Below are 14,309 nucleotides of genomic sequence, written 5' to 3' on the forward strand. Positions count from 1 at the left end.
CTCACCCTGGACAAACACGCAGTCGCCCGAGTGGGCGGGCCAGGCTCGCAGCCCCTCAGTGTCACCTCTCTCTCTCTGTGACTCTGTGTGTCTCTGTGACTCATTCTCTCTTTGTCTCCCTCTTTCTCTTGTACATCCTATCTCGGGGTCTCAGTCTTTTGCCCAGAGAGAGAGAGAGAGAGAGAGACAGAGATTGTATAGAGACAGTGAGAGACAGAGACAGTAAGGTTCCCAGAGAGAGAGGGACAATGAGAGACCCAGAGAGATATGGAGAGATAGAGACCCAGAGAGACAGTGAGAGACCCAGAGAAACAATGAGACAGACAGAGACACAGAGAAAAAATGACAGTGGGAGACCCACAGACACAGTGAGAGACCCAGAGAGACAGAGAGAGGCCCAGGGATATGGGAGAGTAGGTTGCCTTTCTCTGTCTGGCTGTTCCTGGGTCAGGACCAGGTACGTAATTTGCGGGGCCCAATGCAAAATGAAAATGTGGGGTCTCTTGTTCAAAAATGATGAAGAATGTCAAAAGGGCCCTGTGTGCCCACACAAGTCACACATCCTGGTCTCTGTCAACCTGTGTGTATAAGTGAGTGAGTGTGTGTGTGTGTGTGTGTGTGTGTGTGTGTGTGTGTGTGTGCCCGCTGGGTCCAGGGTGGCAGAGGTCCCAGGCATGGGGCATGGGGAAGGCCCATATCCACCCACTCACTGCTTTTTCTGGCCCACCTTCCCTGGAGAAATAGACAAAAAAAGTGGAAAAACTGGCATTTGCTGAGGGTTTGACCCCAAAAGTCTCAGGGTCTGGGACTCCTTGAGGCGACCCTACCTGGCCAGACACAGCCGTTAGAAAGAGAGGCACCACCTGACACACGTGGGACGGACGCCTGGCTGGGAGCAGGGAGCACGCATCTCAGGACGATACAGCACAACCTTTCCAGGGCTTCCCACAGGCCAGGCACCCTTCTGGGTGCTGTGCAAGCATTCACTCACATGTCATCCCCATTTTACAGGTGGGGAGACTGAGGCTTCAGGAGGTTAGGGGCACAGAGCCACTGAGAGGCAGAGCTGGGATTTGACCTGGGTCTTCAGACTCCCAACCACCCAATAGAGATCACCAGAGCTACTCCAGCCGGCCGGAGAGCCACCTCTGCCCTTCACGAGCTTATGGCCTCAGGCAAGTTCCAGACCCTCCCTGAGCCTCAGTTTCCCCATCTGTGAAATGGAGAGGAGGTGCTGGGCTGGAAGATTCTTGGGAGCATTTTGAATCCAGGTGTTTTGGTTGCTCTACGCAGACCCTCCACCCGACACCACCACTCCTGGCCACTCCAGGACTCAGCTGTGTTGTGAAGTCGCTCCTTGTCCCCACACACCACCTCCTCTGAGCCCTGCCCTGTCCATTCATACACCATGGTACCTCATTCCCCAGCAGTGGCCCCTAGCTGGCCAGCTGCCGTCCTGCCCCATGGCATGACCCTCCAAATGTCAGGGAAAAAGCTAGATAGCCCCATCCCCATCTGTTCACTGTTCAGAGGGGCAGGACTTCTTCTTCCCCCACAATGGGAAGCAGCATGGTGAAAGAAGAGGTGTTCTTTAGGTCCTAAGTTCAAATCCCACCTCTGCCACTGACTGGCTCTGTGACCTTGGATCACATCACCTCATAGCCTCAGTGTTCCCATCTGCAAAATGAGAGAACCTGTTCAGAGTTACTGGGAGGATCCAATGGTATCATTCTTGCAAGGGCTTAGCAGTGCCCGCAGGCAGTGGGTGTCACGGCCCACCCTACGGGAGCCTGGAGGGGCTACGCCAACACTGCCAGCCTTTGCCTCCAGATTCCATCTCTCCCAGGGTGGTGGGGCTCCAGTTCTGCTTCTGGTTCCAGCCCCAGCAGGGGAAGACTTGGGTTCAAGTGCCACCCCTGGCCCCACTGGGACCTCAGACCTTGAGTATGCACTTCCCCCCCGGAGCCTCAGTTTACTCATCTTTGGGGTGAAGGGATGGTGGGGTTTATACAATCTCTCTGGGCCATTTGCAGGGCTAGTCAAGCTCAGCAGCAAACAGGAGGCAGAATTTGAACTAAATGTGCCTGTTTAGGTTCTGGAATGGTCGTGGGAGGACTAGAACAGGTGCTCAGACCTTGGAAGTTGTCTGTTAGGTGCCAAAAGCCAGGCTAGGGAGGCACCTCCTGCACCACACACACACGTGCATCACACGCACACCTGCATCACATGCACGCAAGGACACGGGCACACACACCTGCATGCACACATGTAGGAGCATGCAGGCACATGCGTGCACACATACATATGCGTGCACACGTGTGCACACACCTGTACACGCATGCAGGTACACACACACATATGCACAGGTGTGTGTGCACATGGCTGCACACACACATGCATACACACGCACACACACACGTACACACATGTAGGACACCACCTCACTCCTTTTGCCCCCGCCATACCCCTCCATTCAGAGCTCGTTGGGAATTTAGTTTCTCCCACCACTATCCCTTCCCCTAAAACGGAAAAAAAAAAATCTGAAAAGCCAGATTAGAACTTCACACATGCATCGCTGGGGAAAATCTATGTCTCATTTTCATATCTCGCAAAATAAAATGACACCAGAACACTCCAGCAAACCCCTAGAGGGGGGAGCGTGTCTGCCGAAGATGAGGGGTCGGGGAAGGGAGGAGGAGACACCTTTCCTAAAGGGGGGCGGCCCCGGGGCCAGCAACACAGGAAGGGGCACTAGGCCTAGTGAGAGGCTGGGGGTAACATCCATCGGGCCGTATTCTCCCGGGGTGAGAGGAAGGCTGGGGGTCCTGGGGAGAGTTTGGGGGTTGAATGGAGGCGAGAGAGGAAGACCACAATCCTGGGGCTGGTGGTGTAAGCGAGGGAGCAGGAGAGAGAGGGAGGGACACTAGGTTATCAGAGAAGTGTGAAGACAATAATACAATCTGACATTTCTGAAACAAGACCCCCCGGTTGCCATGGCAACGTCTCATGTGGGAGCAGCTCCCAGGAGACGGCTCCGAGATGTAATATAAATGATGTTTGATTAGAATTTAAATCATTTAGGCAGAGAGAAGATAGGCCTTTTGTCAGCAAGGGGACCTGGGGGTAGGGAGGGAGGGGGCCGGGGGTGGCAGTGGGGGAGGGGGCGCAGCCAGGGACTTCGGGTCTCAGCTCTGCCAGCCTGGGCTTGGGGAGTGGGGTCAGAGGTCAGCCAGGGGGTTGATTACTTTTGCCCTCGGCTTCATTCCCGTTTACAGTAACCTTTCCATGGTGGCCGGAGGGACTCGGAGGGCAGAGGAGAGGCCTGGGGGGACGGGGGCGTGGGAGGGGAATCAGTGAGAGTGACAGAGACAGAAAGAGATGGGGAGAGACAAAGAGATACTGAATGAGCAGAGAGAGACAGAGGGGGAGAAATGGAGGGAGAGAGATGGGGAGAAAGTAGGTGACCAGAGGGGGTGGGAGAAAGAGAGACAGGGACAGAAAGACTGAAACAGAGACAGACACAGATGAAGTGAGACAGACAGACAGACGGACAGAGCCTATGAGGGAGACAAAAGACTACAGACCCTGAAGTAGACTGAGAGAGACTGAAAGAAGGTACGAGAAAAGTCAGAGAGGGAGAGACTGAAAGATGAAGGAAAACAAAGGAAGGGTCCCAGAAAACAAGAAGAGAGACACACAGAGAGACAGAAAATGGACAAAGAGAGACAGACCGAGAAGAAGAGGAAAAGAGGTGCTTGGCTGAGGCCGGCACTTAGAGAAAACCCTGCCTGTACCTCCCAGTCTGGTGTTCAACCAGGGGCGTTCCCTCAGCCAGGAATCCATGGGCAAAGTTTGGTGGCCCTGGAGAAAGCACCAAGTGCTCCTGGTCCTATGGAAAACGGGCCAAGCCAACCCACCCATGAAGTCTTAGGTAAACTACTTCCCTGCTCTGAGCCTCGATTTCCCCACCTACAGAACAAGACACCTGAGTCAGAGCAGCATGCGGGCAGTGAGTTCTGTCTGCCCCGTTTGGTTTTTATTTTTAGTTGCCAACATCCAAAAATTGGGAAACTTCACATGAACATTTGGACTTCTGGGTTCTTAAAAAACATAGGAGAACCTATCCATGTTGGGTCTGCACTTCTGCTTGGCAGCCATCTGCTAGAGATGGGTATCAGTTGCCTTTTTAGATAGGACATGAGGTCTCCAGTATACCGCAATCCTTACCACTCCCTATTGGCTTATACCTGTCCACACTTCACTCGATTATGTCTCCTGCATGGCCGCTGTGGGTATCTGAACTTTCAAAATCTGCCAGTAATCTCCAGGATCCTTATGGCTCTAGGGATCTACTACTGTGGAGCTTGGAGACCCCACCCCTCAGTTACCATGGTTTTCGGGACAAGGATAACAGGGCTCATGGGCAACCCCAGGAACAACCATCCTCAGACACACAGAAGGCAAGCAATGAATGTTTCATTAAGACAGGAGGAAACAGCTAAAATGCAGCTAATGATTGTTGTTGCCATCAAGTTGACTCCAACTCATGGTGACCTCATGAGCAACAGTGCAGATCATTGCCCAGTCCTGCATTTTGCCAATGTGAGTCCGTCATTGTGGCTGTAGTGCCAGTGCATCTCACTGAGGGTCTCCCACACCCTGACTGGCTCTCTCCTTCACTGAACATGGTGTCCTCCTCCAGCGATTGATCCCTCCTGATGACATGTCCAAAGCAAGCAAGTAGGACAGTATTCTGTTGTGATCCATAAGGTTTTCATTGGCTAATTTTTGGAAGTAGATCAGCAGGCTTTTCTTCCTAGTCTATCTTAGTCTGGAAGCTCCCTTGAAACTTGTCCACCATGGGTGACCCTGCTAGCAATTTCTATTCTTTGCTACAAAGCTGAGGGACAGCCAAAAGGAAATACAGTTCCTTCCAGAAATATCAGCTTCCAGCATCATAGCAACATGCAGCCACCTCAGTACAACAAACTGACAGATAAGTGGTGGGCTGAATACATTACCTGCACCCAAATCCTTGTCTCAAGCTCTGCTTTTGGGGGAACCCAAACTGAGACAGTGCTTGATAAATATTAGCTATTACATTAATTGAGCTGGGTGTGATAGACATCCAGTTCAAAGTGGCTTAAGCAAAAACAATTTATTTTCTCATTGACTGCAAAGTTCATAGCTATATATCTAAGACTTCAGGCACAGCTGGATCCAGCCCTCGAATCTGTCTCTTTTAAAATCTCAACTCTGCTTTCCTCTGTGTTGGTAAGCTCTCTTTACATACTGGCAAAGATGGCCCCCAGCTGCTCCAGACACGAGCTGCAGCAAAAATGAAAACAACTTTTACCCAATAAACCAAAACACCAGTTGCTGTCCAGTTGACTCTGACTCATGGCGACCCCATGTGTGTCAGAGTAGAATTGTGCTCCATAGGGTTTTCAATAGAAGTAGATCACCAGGCGTTTCTTCCTAGGCACCTCAAATGCACCGAGCGTATTAACCGTTTGCATCACCCAGGGACTCTTTTTAGCCAATGGCACCAGCAAAAGTACCAGAGTTCCTTGTCCCTTAGCTCTGATAGGACCATCTTGGGTCATTTGCCTTCACCTGAACCAGTCACCATGGAGGGAGGGAGGGTGTGATGCTCTCATTTTCCTGTCTTGGGTCACTTGCCTTGCTCCGGATCTGGGGGTAGGATCAGCCCCATCAAGGCCTCCTGGGGGGTGTAAGCTGTGGTTCCCCTAAAGAAAATTGGGGTGCTTTTAACATAAGAAGTAGGAAAGGAAAAAGCACAGACCTCCTGTACAACTGAGATGATCATATGCTGTTAATTTTAGGTAAACCTCTCCCAAGGATGAGAGACAAGGTGCTGCCCAGCAGGTGGGGGCCTGGCGTGGGGAGGGAAGGAAGCCAGGAGTGATGCCAGTCAGCAGTGCCAGGCCGTCCCAGCTGCAGGCAATGCTCGGGATCAGAAATCTGCAGTGAGAGAACTTGTCTGTGTTTTCGCAATTTCTATTTTCTTCACTAGGAAGCTGAAGGACATCCAAAAGGAAATATAGTTCCTTTCAGAAATGCCAGCCTGTCTGTGCCGTCTGAAATGGCACACGAAGCAAGAAAGCACCTTTTGTTGAGGCTTGAGGAGAAAGAAAAATGGGCAGGAGCACAGTGGTGGCAGGGGGAATGTATGACAGCACCCCCTACCCAGGGAAGAAGCAAAACAGGGGTCAGGGCGGGAGGAAGGGGTTCTTTCTGCACAAGCTGGAACCAGGGAAGGTTTGAGTGTCGTTGACTGCTGGGGATCAGACAGACCTGGATGTGAAGTCCAGCCCGGCCACTTCCTAGCTGTGTGGCCTTGGGCACATTTGTAACCTCCCTGAGCCTCAGCTTTCCCATCTTTGAAATGGGTAGGATAATAATTATAATACCTCCTCCTATGCCTGTTGTGAATATTAAATTAAATGATACACATGAAGCCCTTAGCCTGATGTGCTTGGCACATGGCAAGGACTCAAAAAATATTAGCTATTATTGTTAGGATTAAAAGGAGCCCTGGTGGCACAGCAGTTAAGAGCTCGGCTGCTAACATGAAGGTCGGTGGTTCGAACCCACCAGCCGCTCCACGAGAGAAAGATGTGGCAATCTGCTTCCATAAACATTCATAGCCTTGGAAACCCTATGGGGCAGTCCTACTCTGTCCTGTAGGGTTGTGTGAGTCCGAGTTGACTCGACAGCAGTGGGATTTATTGTTAGGATTACTATTATTACTCCTATTTCTTGCACTTGTCAACTGACATGGTCATCTGTCCCAAGGAGAGGGAAATCCTAGCTTTCTTTTAATCAGAGGGTGGGAAGTGCCGTGGGCACAGAGGCCACGGTACGCTGTACGTGTTTCCTACCACTGCTGTAACAAATCACCAAAAACTTAGTGGCTTAAAACAACACACGTTTATCCTTTCACAGTTCTGGACATCAGAAGGGTCAGCGGGGCTACATTCCTTCTGGAGAGTCTACAAGAGAATCTATGCACCAGGCTCACCCCTTCTGCCCGTTCTGGTTCCGTCTCACATGTCCTTCCTCAGAGATTCCTTGTTTTGGCCATTTGGCCTAAAATAGCCACCTTTCCCCTTCTCATCTTGCTCCTTACTCTGTTTGACTTTTCTTCCGTGGCACTTAACCCTGGCGGACTTTATACAGTGAAATCTGTGAGAGCTGGAACTCGACAGGACTGCCTTGTGTTTCCGGGTCTCACAAGTTTTCCACCTTTGACAGGGTGCAGTCTGACGGCCTTTCTATCACTCATTTTGGTGGGAAATATTTGAGTTTTCCTTCTCTGACAGGTTTCTGCCTTACACAGTTTCCGGCTTTCACAGGTTTTACTGTATAAGCAGTTCCCTGACTTATGACGTATTCGAGTTATGATGAACCACACTTAAGACCATCCAGTTTTTTGGTTTTTTTTTAACATCTTATCATTAGTAATATTGACTACATCAGCACAGTGGTTAAGAGCTGTGGCTGCTAACCAAAGGGTCAGCAGTTCGAATCCACCAGCCACTCCTTGGAAACCCTATGGGGCAGTTCTGCTCTGTCCTATAGGGTCACTGTAGGGTTGCTATGAGTCAGAATCAACTCAATGGCAACGGGTTTTTTTTTGGGGGGGATACAGTGTTGCAGCATGTAATTTGCTAATGTTATCTTTCTCATGCCGACCCCTAAAGACAAATAAAGATCGGATTTATAAAGATACTGATAGTAAAAGGCAATAATAATGAAAACTAAAAAGAAAATGAAGTATTCAGCTTACATCAGAACTGACTTAGGACGGAGTCCTCGGAACAGAACCTCATTGTAAGTTGGGGATTACCTGTACTACGTCTTGATATCTTTATTACTTGCCACCGGCAGCCTCCCATTGCGCGTCAGCTCCACCATGGTAGGAATCCCTTTTCTGTCTTGTTAATTGTTGTGTCCCCAGTGTCTAGGACTGGGCCTGTGGTGCATAATAGCTGCTCAATAAATATGCTTTGTGTCTGTGAAGGAGTCTCTGGGTGGTGCAAATGGTTCACATGCCCAACTTCTAACCATAAAGGTTGGAGGTTCAAGTCCACCCAGAGCACCTCAGAAGAAAGGCCTGGCGATCTACTTCCAAAAAAATCAGCCATTGAAAACCCTATGGAGCATAGTTCTACTCTGACACACACAGGGCCACCATGAGTCAGGGTCGACTCAACGGCAACTGGTCCTGATACGGGTACTGTATTGATGAATGAATGAATGAATGAGTGAATGAATGGCAGTAACCCCCAGGCACTCTTTTCTCTGGGGGATTGTGAGTAGGAGGGGCCTGATGGGGGCTGAGGGCTGCTGAGAGGACCCAAGAAGTGCTCACTGGGATTCCACTTGGGTTGAGGCGCGTATCCACGTCGGCAGAGCAACCCCTTTGCCTGGCCCCCTCTACCTTCATTCTTCCAGCAGCCTGTGCCGTGTGAATTAAACAGGATCTGCTCTATTTCCTGAATCTTCTCTCACAACGGCTTATCCGGGCTGGCCCGGGAAGACGGCCAAGGTGATCGGCCTGAGACGGGCCCGAGGAGAGGGTGTGGGCAGTCACTCCAGCTGTCCTCTGGGAAGTGAGTGGGGCAGCCCCTCTCTGCAGGCAGCGGCTGACCACCAGCAGGTGCAGAGTCTGTGGAGAAAAGGGAGAAGCAGGTCTGAACCAGGGCCTTGCCACCTCCTGCCCATTCTGCCTCGGGAGTTACTTGAACTCCATGTGCTTGTTTCCACTGGGCGCGGGGTTTCCTTCGGGAGGATGTTTCAGAATCTGATACAAGTAATGGTTGCACAACATTGTGAATGAACTAAGGGCCACTGAATTGTTCACCTCAAAATGGTTAATTTTATATGATGTGAATTTTACCTTAATGAAAAAAAAAAATAAGGTACGCTTGCTTCTGTGTCCCTAGCCCAGCTGCAAGGGCTCTGGTTAGCTGGTGGACTCCAGCTGTTACCTCAGGGTCCATTTCCGCTTTCTTTCAAGATACCAAGGACCTGCTTTTCTCCTGGCCAATGGCTGAGCCAGGAGGGGCAGCGCCCAGCCAGGGAGCCAGGTGCTAGGGTGTGGTCGTTTCCACCCAATGCCAGACTCCTCCAACGAACGTCTTTGCTCTGGAGCTCCGCATCGGGCTGGCAGAAGTTTGTCAGATCTGCATCCTCACCTGATGCCTCCCCCTGCCCAATCCTGCTTTCTCTGTTTTCCTTTCCCTGGTGTTACTCCCCACTAAGCCTTTTGTGCTCCTGACCCTGTCTCAGCCTCTGTTTCCCATAGGACCCAACCCTGATAGATGGTCAGGGGTGATGACCAGAGGTCTGTGTTTTCTAGTTGTTCCCCAGGCAAGTCCACTGCTCAGCCAGGTCTGGGAGCCTCCAGGCTAAACAATCTCCCAGCTCCCTGCCAGCTCTGACATTCTAGGGTTTTATGATTTGGGAGAAACTTGATTTGACCCGGGGTGTGTTGGAATGGGTTTCATAAACCATGCTGTCATGGGTTTTACGGTCTTTTCTCTGGGCACAGCTGGCAGCCAGTTCGAAAGGTTCCCACCTCAAGAGGGAGAAGGAACCCTGGCTCCCGTTCTGATTTAGGTTCCCGTGTAACCTAAAGGTTGGTGGTTCAAACCCACCCAGTGGTGCCATGGAAGAAAGGCCTGGCAATCTGCTTCCATAAAGACTACAGCCAAGAAAACCCTAAGGAGCAGTCCTGCTCTGTAATACACGGGGTCTCCATGAGTCAAGATTGACTGGACGGCAGCGGGTTTGGGTTTTGGTTTTGGTGGTGGAAAGGGGGCTTCTCTAGGTTTTGTAGCTTTGTCATTTGAGATAGCCAGGAGCCATCACTGTCCCCATTTTGCAGATGAGGGGGAGGTGTGGCCTAAAAGAAAGAATAAGGACTTTGGAATCAGCAGATCTGATCTGCTGTGGACTTTGAGTAAATCACTCACCCTCTCTGAGCCTCAGTTTCCTCGTCTGCAAAATGAAGCAGGCAGGCAGACACTGGAAAACTTTACTGAGGACTTATCTGCTGGGTGCTCTTCCCCATGTGATAGGACACAGCCGAGAATAAGACAGGTCATGGGGTTCACCCTCAGAGGGCGGAGATGGGTAATAAACAATAGACAAATCAATAAATAATTTCAGATTGTGGCAAGTGCTGTCAAACAGGGGAACGTGACAACGACAGGAGCTGGGGTGAGGGTGGTTGTTGTAGCTGATGTCGAGTCGGCCCCCAACTCCTGGTGACCCCACACACAACGGAACGCAATGCTGCCCAGTCCTGTGCCATCCCTACGATCAATGGCAGATCAGACTGTTGTGACTTACAGAGTTTTCACTGACTGATTTTCAGAAGTAGATTGCCAGGCCTTTCTTCCTAGTCTGTCTGAGTCTAGAAGCTCCGCTGAAACCTGTTCAGCACCATAGCAACACGCAAGCCTCCACTGACAGATGGGCAGTGGCTGCGCATGAAGTGCACTGGCCAGAATTGAACCTGGGTCTCCTGCATGGAAGGCGAGAATTCTACCACACGCCCTCTCTTCCCCACTAGACTCCCTGAGGGCATGGAACATGTCTAGTTGACCCTTGTATCTCCAAGACATAGCACGGTGCCTGGCACGTAGTAGGTGCTCCTGCTTCCTGAACAAACCCACCACGTTGCACCTGCCTGCATCCAATATGGCCAGTGGCCGGGAGAGGCCTGAGCCCTGCAGGATACCCTCCTCGTGACCTCATGCCTGAGCGCATGTCCCAGGCCCTGGGTCCAGGGCAGAGGCTGGTAAAGCTATTTTACTAAATTTACACCTCCCCTCCCGACTGAAGGCCAGGGTGAGGAGGGGCAGGGGGTGGCAGGATCCACTCCGGCACCGCCCTGATGGACCTGTACATCACCCAGTACAAATGGATCCACTCGGGGGAGTATCGAGCGGAGTGCAGGCAGACGGGAGTGTGGAACAGGCCTGGCTCGTCCATCAGCACTGCAGCCCCTCCCCGGGGGAGGGCCAAGGCAGGGACCCTAGCCAGTGCTCCAGTCCCCTGCCCTCGGTTGCCCCCTTGACCCTTGAGTAGGGGATGAATATCACTCAGGGAGAGGATCTTCCTGTGTAAGCGTCCCCAGTGGTGTGACAGCAGGACATTTATAGTTCTGATGGGCCGATAGGAGGCCTGGGCGGAGGCAGGAGACAGGTCGGTGCAGTTGACAGTACTTAGGGCTGATGGGATCTTGATGGGATCTCGATGGGCCCAAGACAGATGACCAGAGACAACCAGCACCCCCCAGAGAGAGCCAGATCTGTGGAGTCGGGACAGGCCACCTGGTTGGACAGCATCATGCGGCCTGGGAGGGGTGGCTTTAGGGTGGGGTTGGGGAGGGTGGATCAAAGGGTGGTGGAGTGAAGGGAGGAATGAGCTTGGGCAGTGATGGGGGAGAGGACCAGAGACCCCCTCTCTTTCTCCCTCTCTCCTTGTCTCTGTTTCCGTACCCTTGTTTCTCTCTCTCTCTCTCTCTGCCTGTTCTCTCTTCTCCTGGACTTTCCCGCTTTTCTCTTCCCTCCTCTTCCTCCTCTCCCCTCACACCATCCCTCCTTTTCTCTCTCCCCCTCTGATCTTTTTTCATTTTTTATTAACAGTATTTGTCACAGACAGTTCCTTTATTACTTTTAAATTATGTGAAGAATACATACTAATTGTTAAAAAAAAAAGGGAGACTTGGTGGCGCAATGGCTAAGCGCCCAGCAACTAACCAAAAGGTCAGCTGTTCAAATCCACCTAGCGGCTCCAAGGGAGAAAGACCTCCATAGAGATTACAGCCTAGAAGGCCCTATGGGGCAGTTCTGCTCTGTCACATGGGGTCAGTATGAGTTGGAGTCGACTCGATGGCGCCCAACAACGGCAATGGTAAAAAATAAATAAAAATAAAGCAATATATAAAGAAGGCAATAAAAATCGCCTGTAATCCCATCACACGGGGTGTTGACCTTTCACATTCTGGGGCCACCCTTGCCAGCATCTCTTACATGTGAACTCATGCACGTGAATCTGATTTTACATAAATGGCCTCCTATCATCCATGCTGGTTTTAACATAACATGGCCATTTTTTCCCTTATAATGGAGTCTTTTCCTTCCTTCTTCCCTCTCTTTCTCTTCCCTACCTTCCACCTACTTACCTTTCACTCCCCGATCCCCACCCCAGACCTATCCCCAATAATCAATGCTCATCATCTGGCGTATATCCTTCTGTGGTAGGCTGAATCATGGCCCCCAAAGGCATGCACGTCATAATCCCCACCTTCTGTGAATATTATCTTGTGTGGCACCAGCGACTGGCAGATGTGATTAAGGTAGGGATCTTGAGTTGGGCGATCGTCCTTGGTTATCTGGGTGGGCCTGATGTCATCGTAACAGTCTTTCTGAGAGCATGGCGGAAGGACTCTGAGTTAGGGGAGAGGGCAACGTGAAAATGGAAGCTGACACTGGAGTGATGATGCTCTGAGCTCAGGCAGCTTCTAGAAACTAGAAGAGGCAGGACGGCTTCTTCCAGTTGCCCTGCCGTTAGATTTCCAGCACACCAGTCACACCCAGCTGTCCAGCGAGGCGGGGCTCATCAGAGGGCTGTGTGACCTTTGGCCAGACACTGAACAATTATCACTGTTGTTGTTGTTGTTATTGTTATGCTTGCTGTTGTCGTTGTTAGGTGCCATGGAGTCGATTCTGCCTCCTCTACAAAATGGGAATTACAAAATTAAAATAGTACCTATCTTACAGGGTCACCGTGAGGGATCATTCATAAATGAACAGGATGTTTTGAAAGTACTTAGCGTAGTACCTGGAAGAGAGTGAGCGTTCAATAAATATTAGCTATAACAATAATAAAGGAGCCCTGGTGGCCCAGGGGTTAAAAGTTCAGCTTGGCTGCTAACTGAAAAGGCAGCGGGTCAAACCCACCCAGTGGCTCCACGGGAGAAAGACCTGGATCTGCTCCTATAAAGATTACAGCCTAAGAAACCCCATGGGGCAGTTCTGCTCTGTCACACGGGGTCGCTATGAATCAGAATCAACTCCTCAGCATCTAACAGCAACAACAAAATAATAATAAGAAAAATAGTAATAATTAATAATAATATTATAATACCAATAATCAATGAACAGGATGTTTTTAAATGCTTAGCATAGTACCTGGTGAGGAATAAGGGTTCAATACATATTAGCTATAATAATAATAATGATAATTAATATTAGTAATTAATATTAATAATAATATTATTATTATACTACGGAGTTGGTTGCTATCTCACTCGTGGCTGCTGCCCTCGTTCAGTGCTGCTAGTCCATCAAAATCGTTGTTATCAAGCACTAGCAAAGGACTGAATATTGTCTTGTGTGTTTAACTCCAAAACTGCTTCATAAATTGCACTCAGGAGATTCCCAGGCTCCTCCAGGGCCCCAGCAATAAGGCCAGGTGGCAGGGGCATGATTGTGACATGGAATCAGCTCTTTCCACCAGCTTAGAGCCTCCTGGGGCTTGGAATCAGTGGATCTCAGCCTCTGGCTGCAGATTAAAATTACCTGAGGGCTTTCCAACAATACTAATGCCAGCTGAATCGGACTTTCTAGGAGGAGGGCCCAGGTATTGGTATTTTTTAAAGCTGCCCAGGTAGGGTTGGTGGCTAAAATATAGGCTACCCAGAAAAGATTGAATTTCAGATAAACAAGGAATTTTTTTCTTCTTTTTTTTTTTAGTGTAAGTAAGCCCCAAATTTTGCACAGGACTTTCATTATACTAAAAAAAAAAAAAATTATTCAGTGTCTATCTGAAATGCAAATTTAACTAAACACCCTGTATTTTTATTTGTCACTTCTGGCAACTATATGCCCAGGGAATTCTGCAGCCCTGTGGATATAGAGATCATCTAAAGTAGTTGATGTCCTTTCCAACTCCAAAAGCCGAAGATCTAACTCTCACAATAAACACGGTAAACGGCGTAGTTTACCTATGGATCCCCAGTGCCTAGGGAGGGCCTGGCATACAGTAGATGCTCAATAAATATTTGTTAAGTAAAAGAATGAATGAATTTGTTGGATGGTTGGATGCATGGTGCATGGATGGATGGATAGGTAGATGGTTGGATAATTAAATACATGGATGGGTGGGTGGATGGATGGATGGATGGATGGATGGGTGGGTGGGGGGACAAAGAGGTAGACAGATGGATAATTAAATATGTGGATGGGTGGATGGATGAATGGGTGGGT

Source organism: Trichechus manatus, unplaced genomic scaffold (assembly GCF_000243295.1).
Source record: "Trichechus manatus latirostris isolate Lorelei unplaced genomic scaffold, TriManLat1.0 scaffold00061, whole genome shotgun sequence".
Classification (NCBI taxonomy): Eukaryota; Metazoa; Chordata; class Mammalia; order Sirenia; family Trichechidae; genus Trichechus; species Trichechus manatus.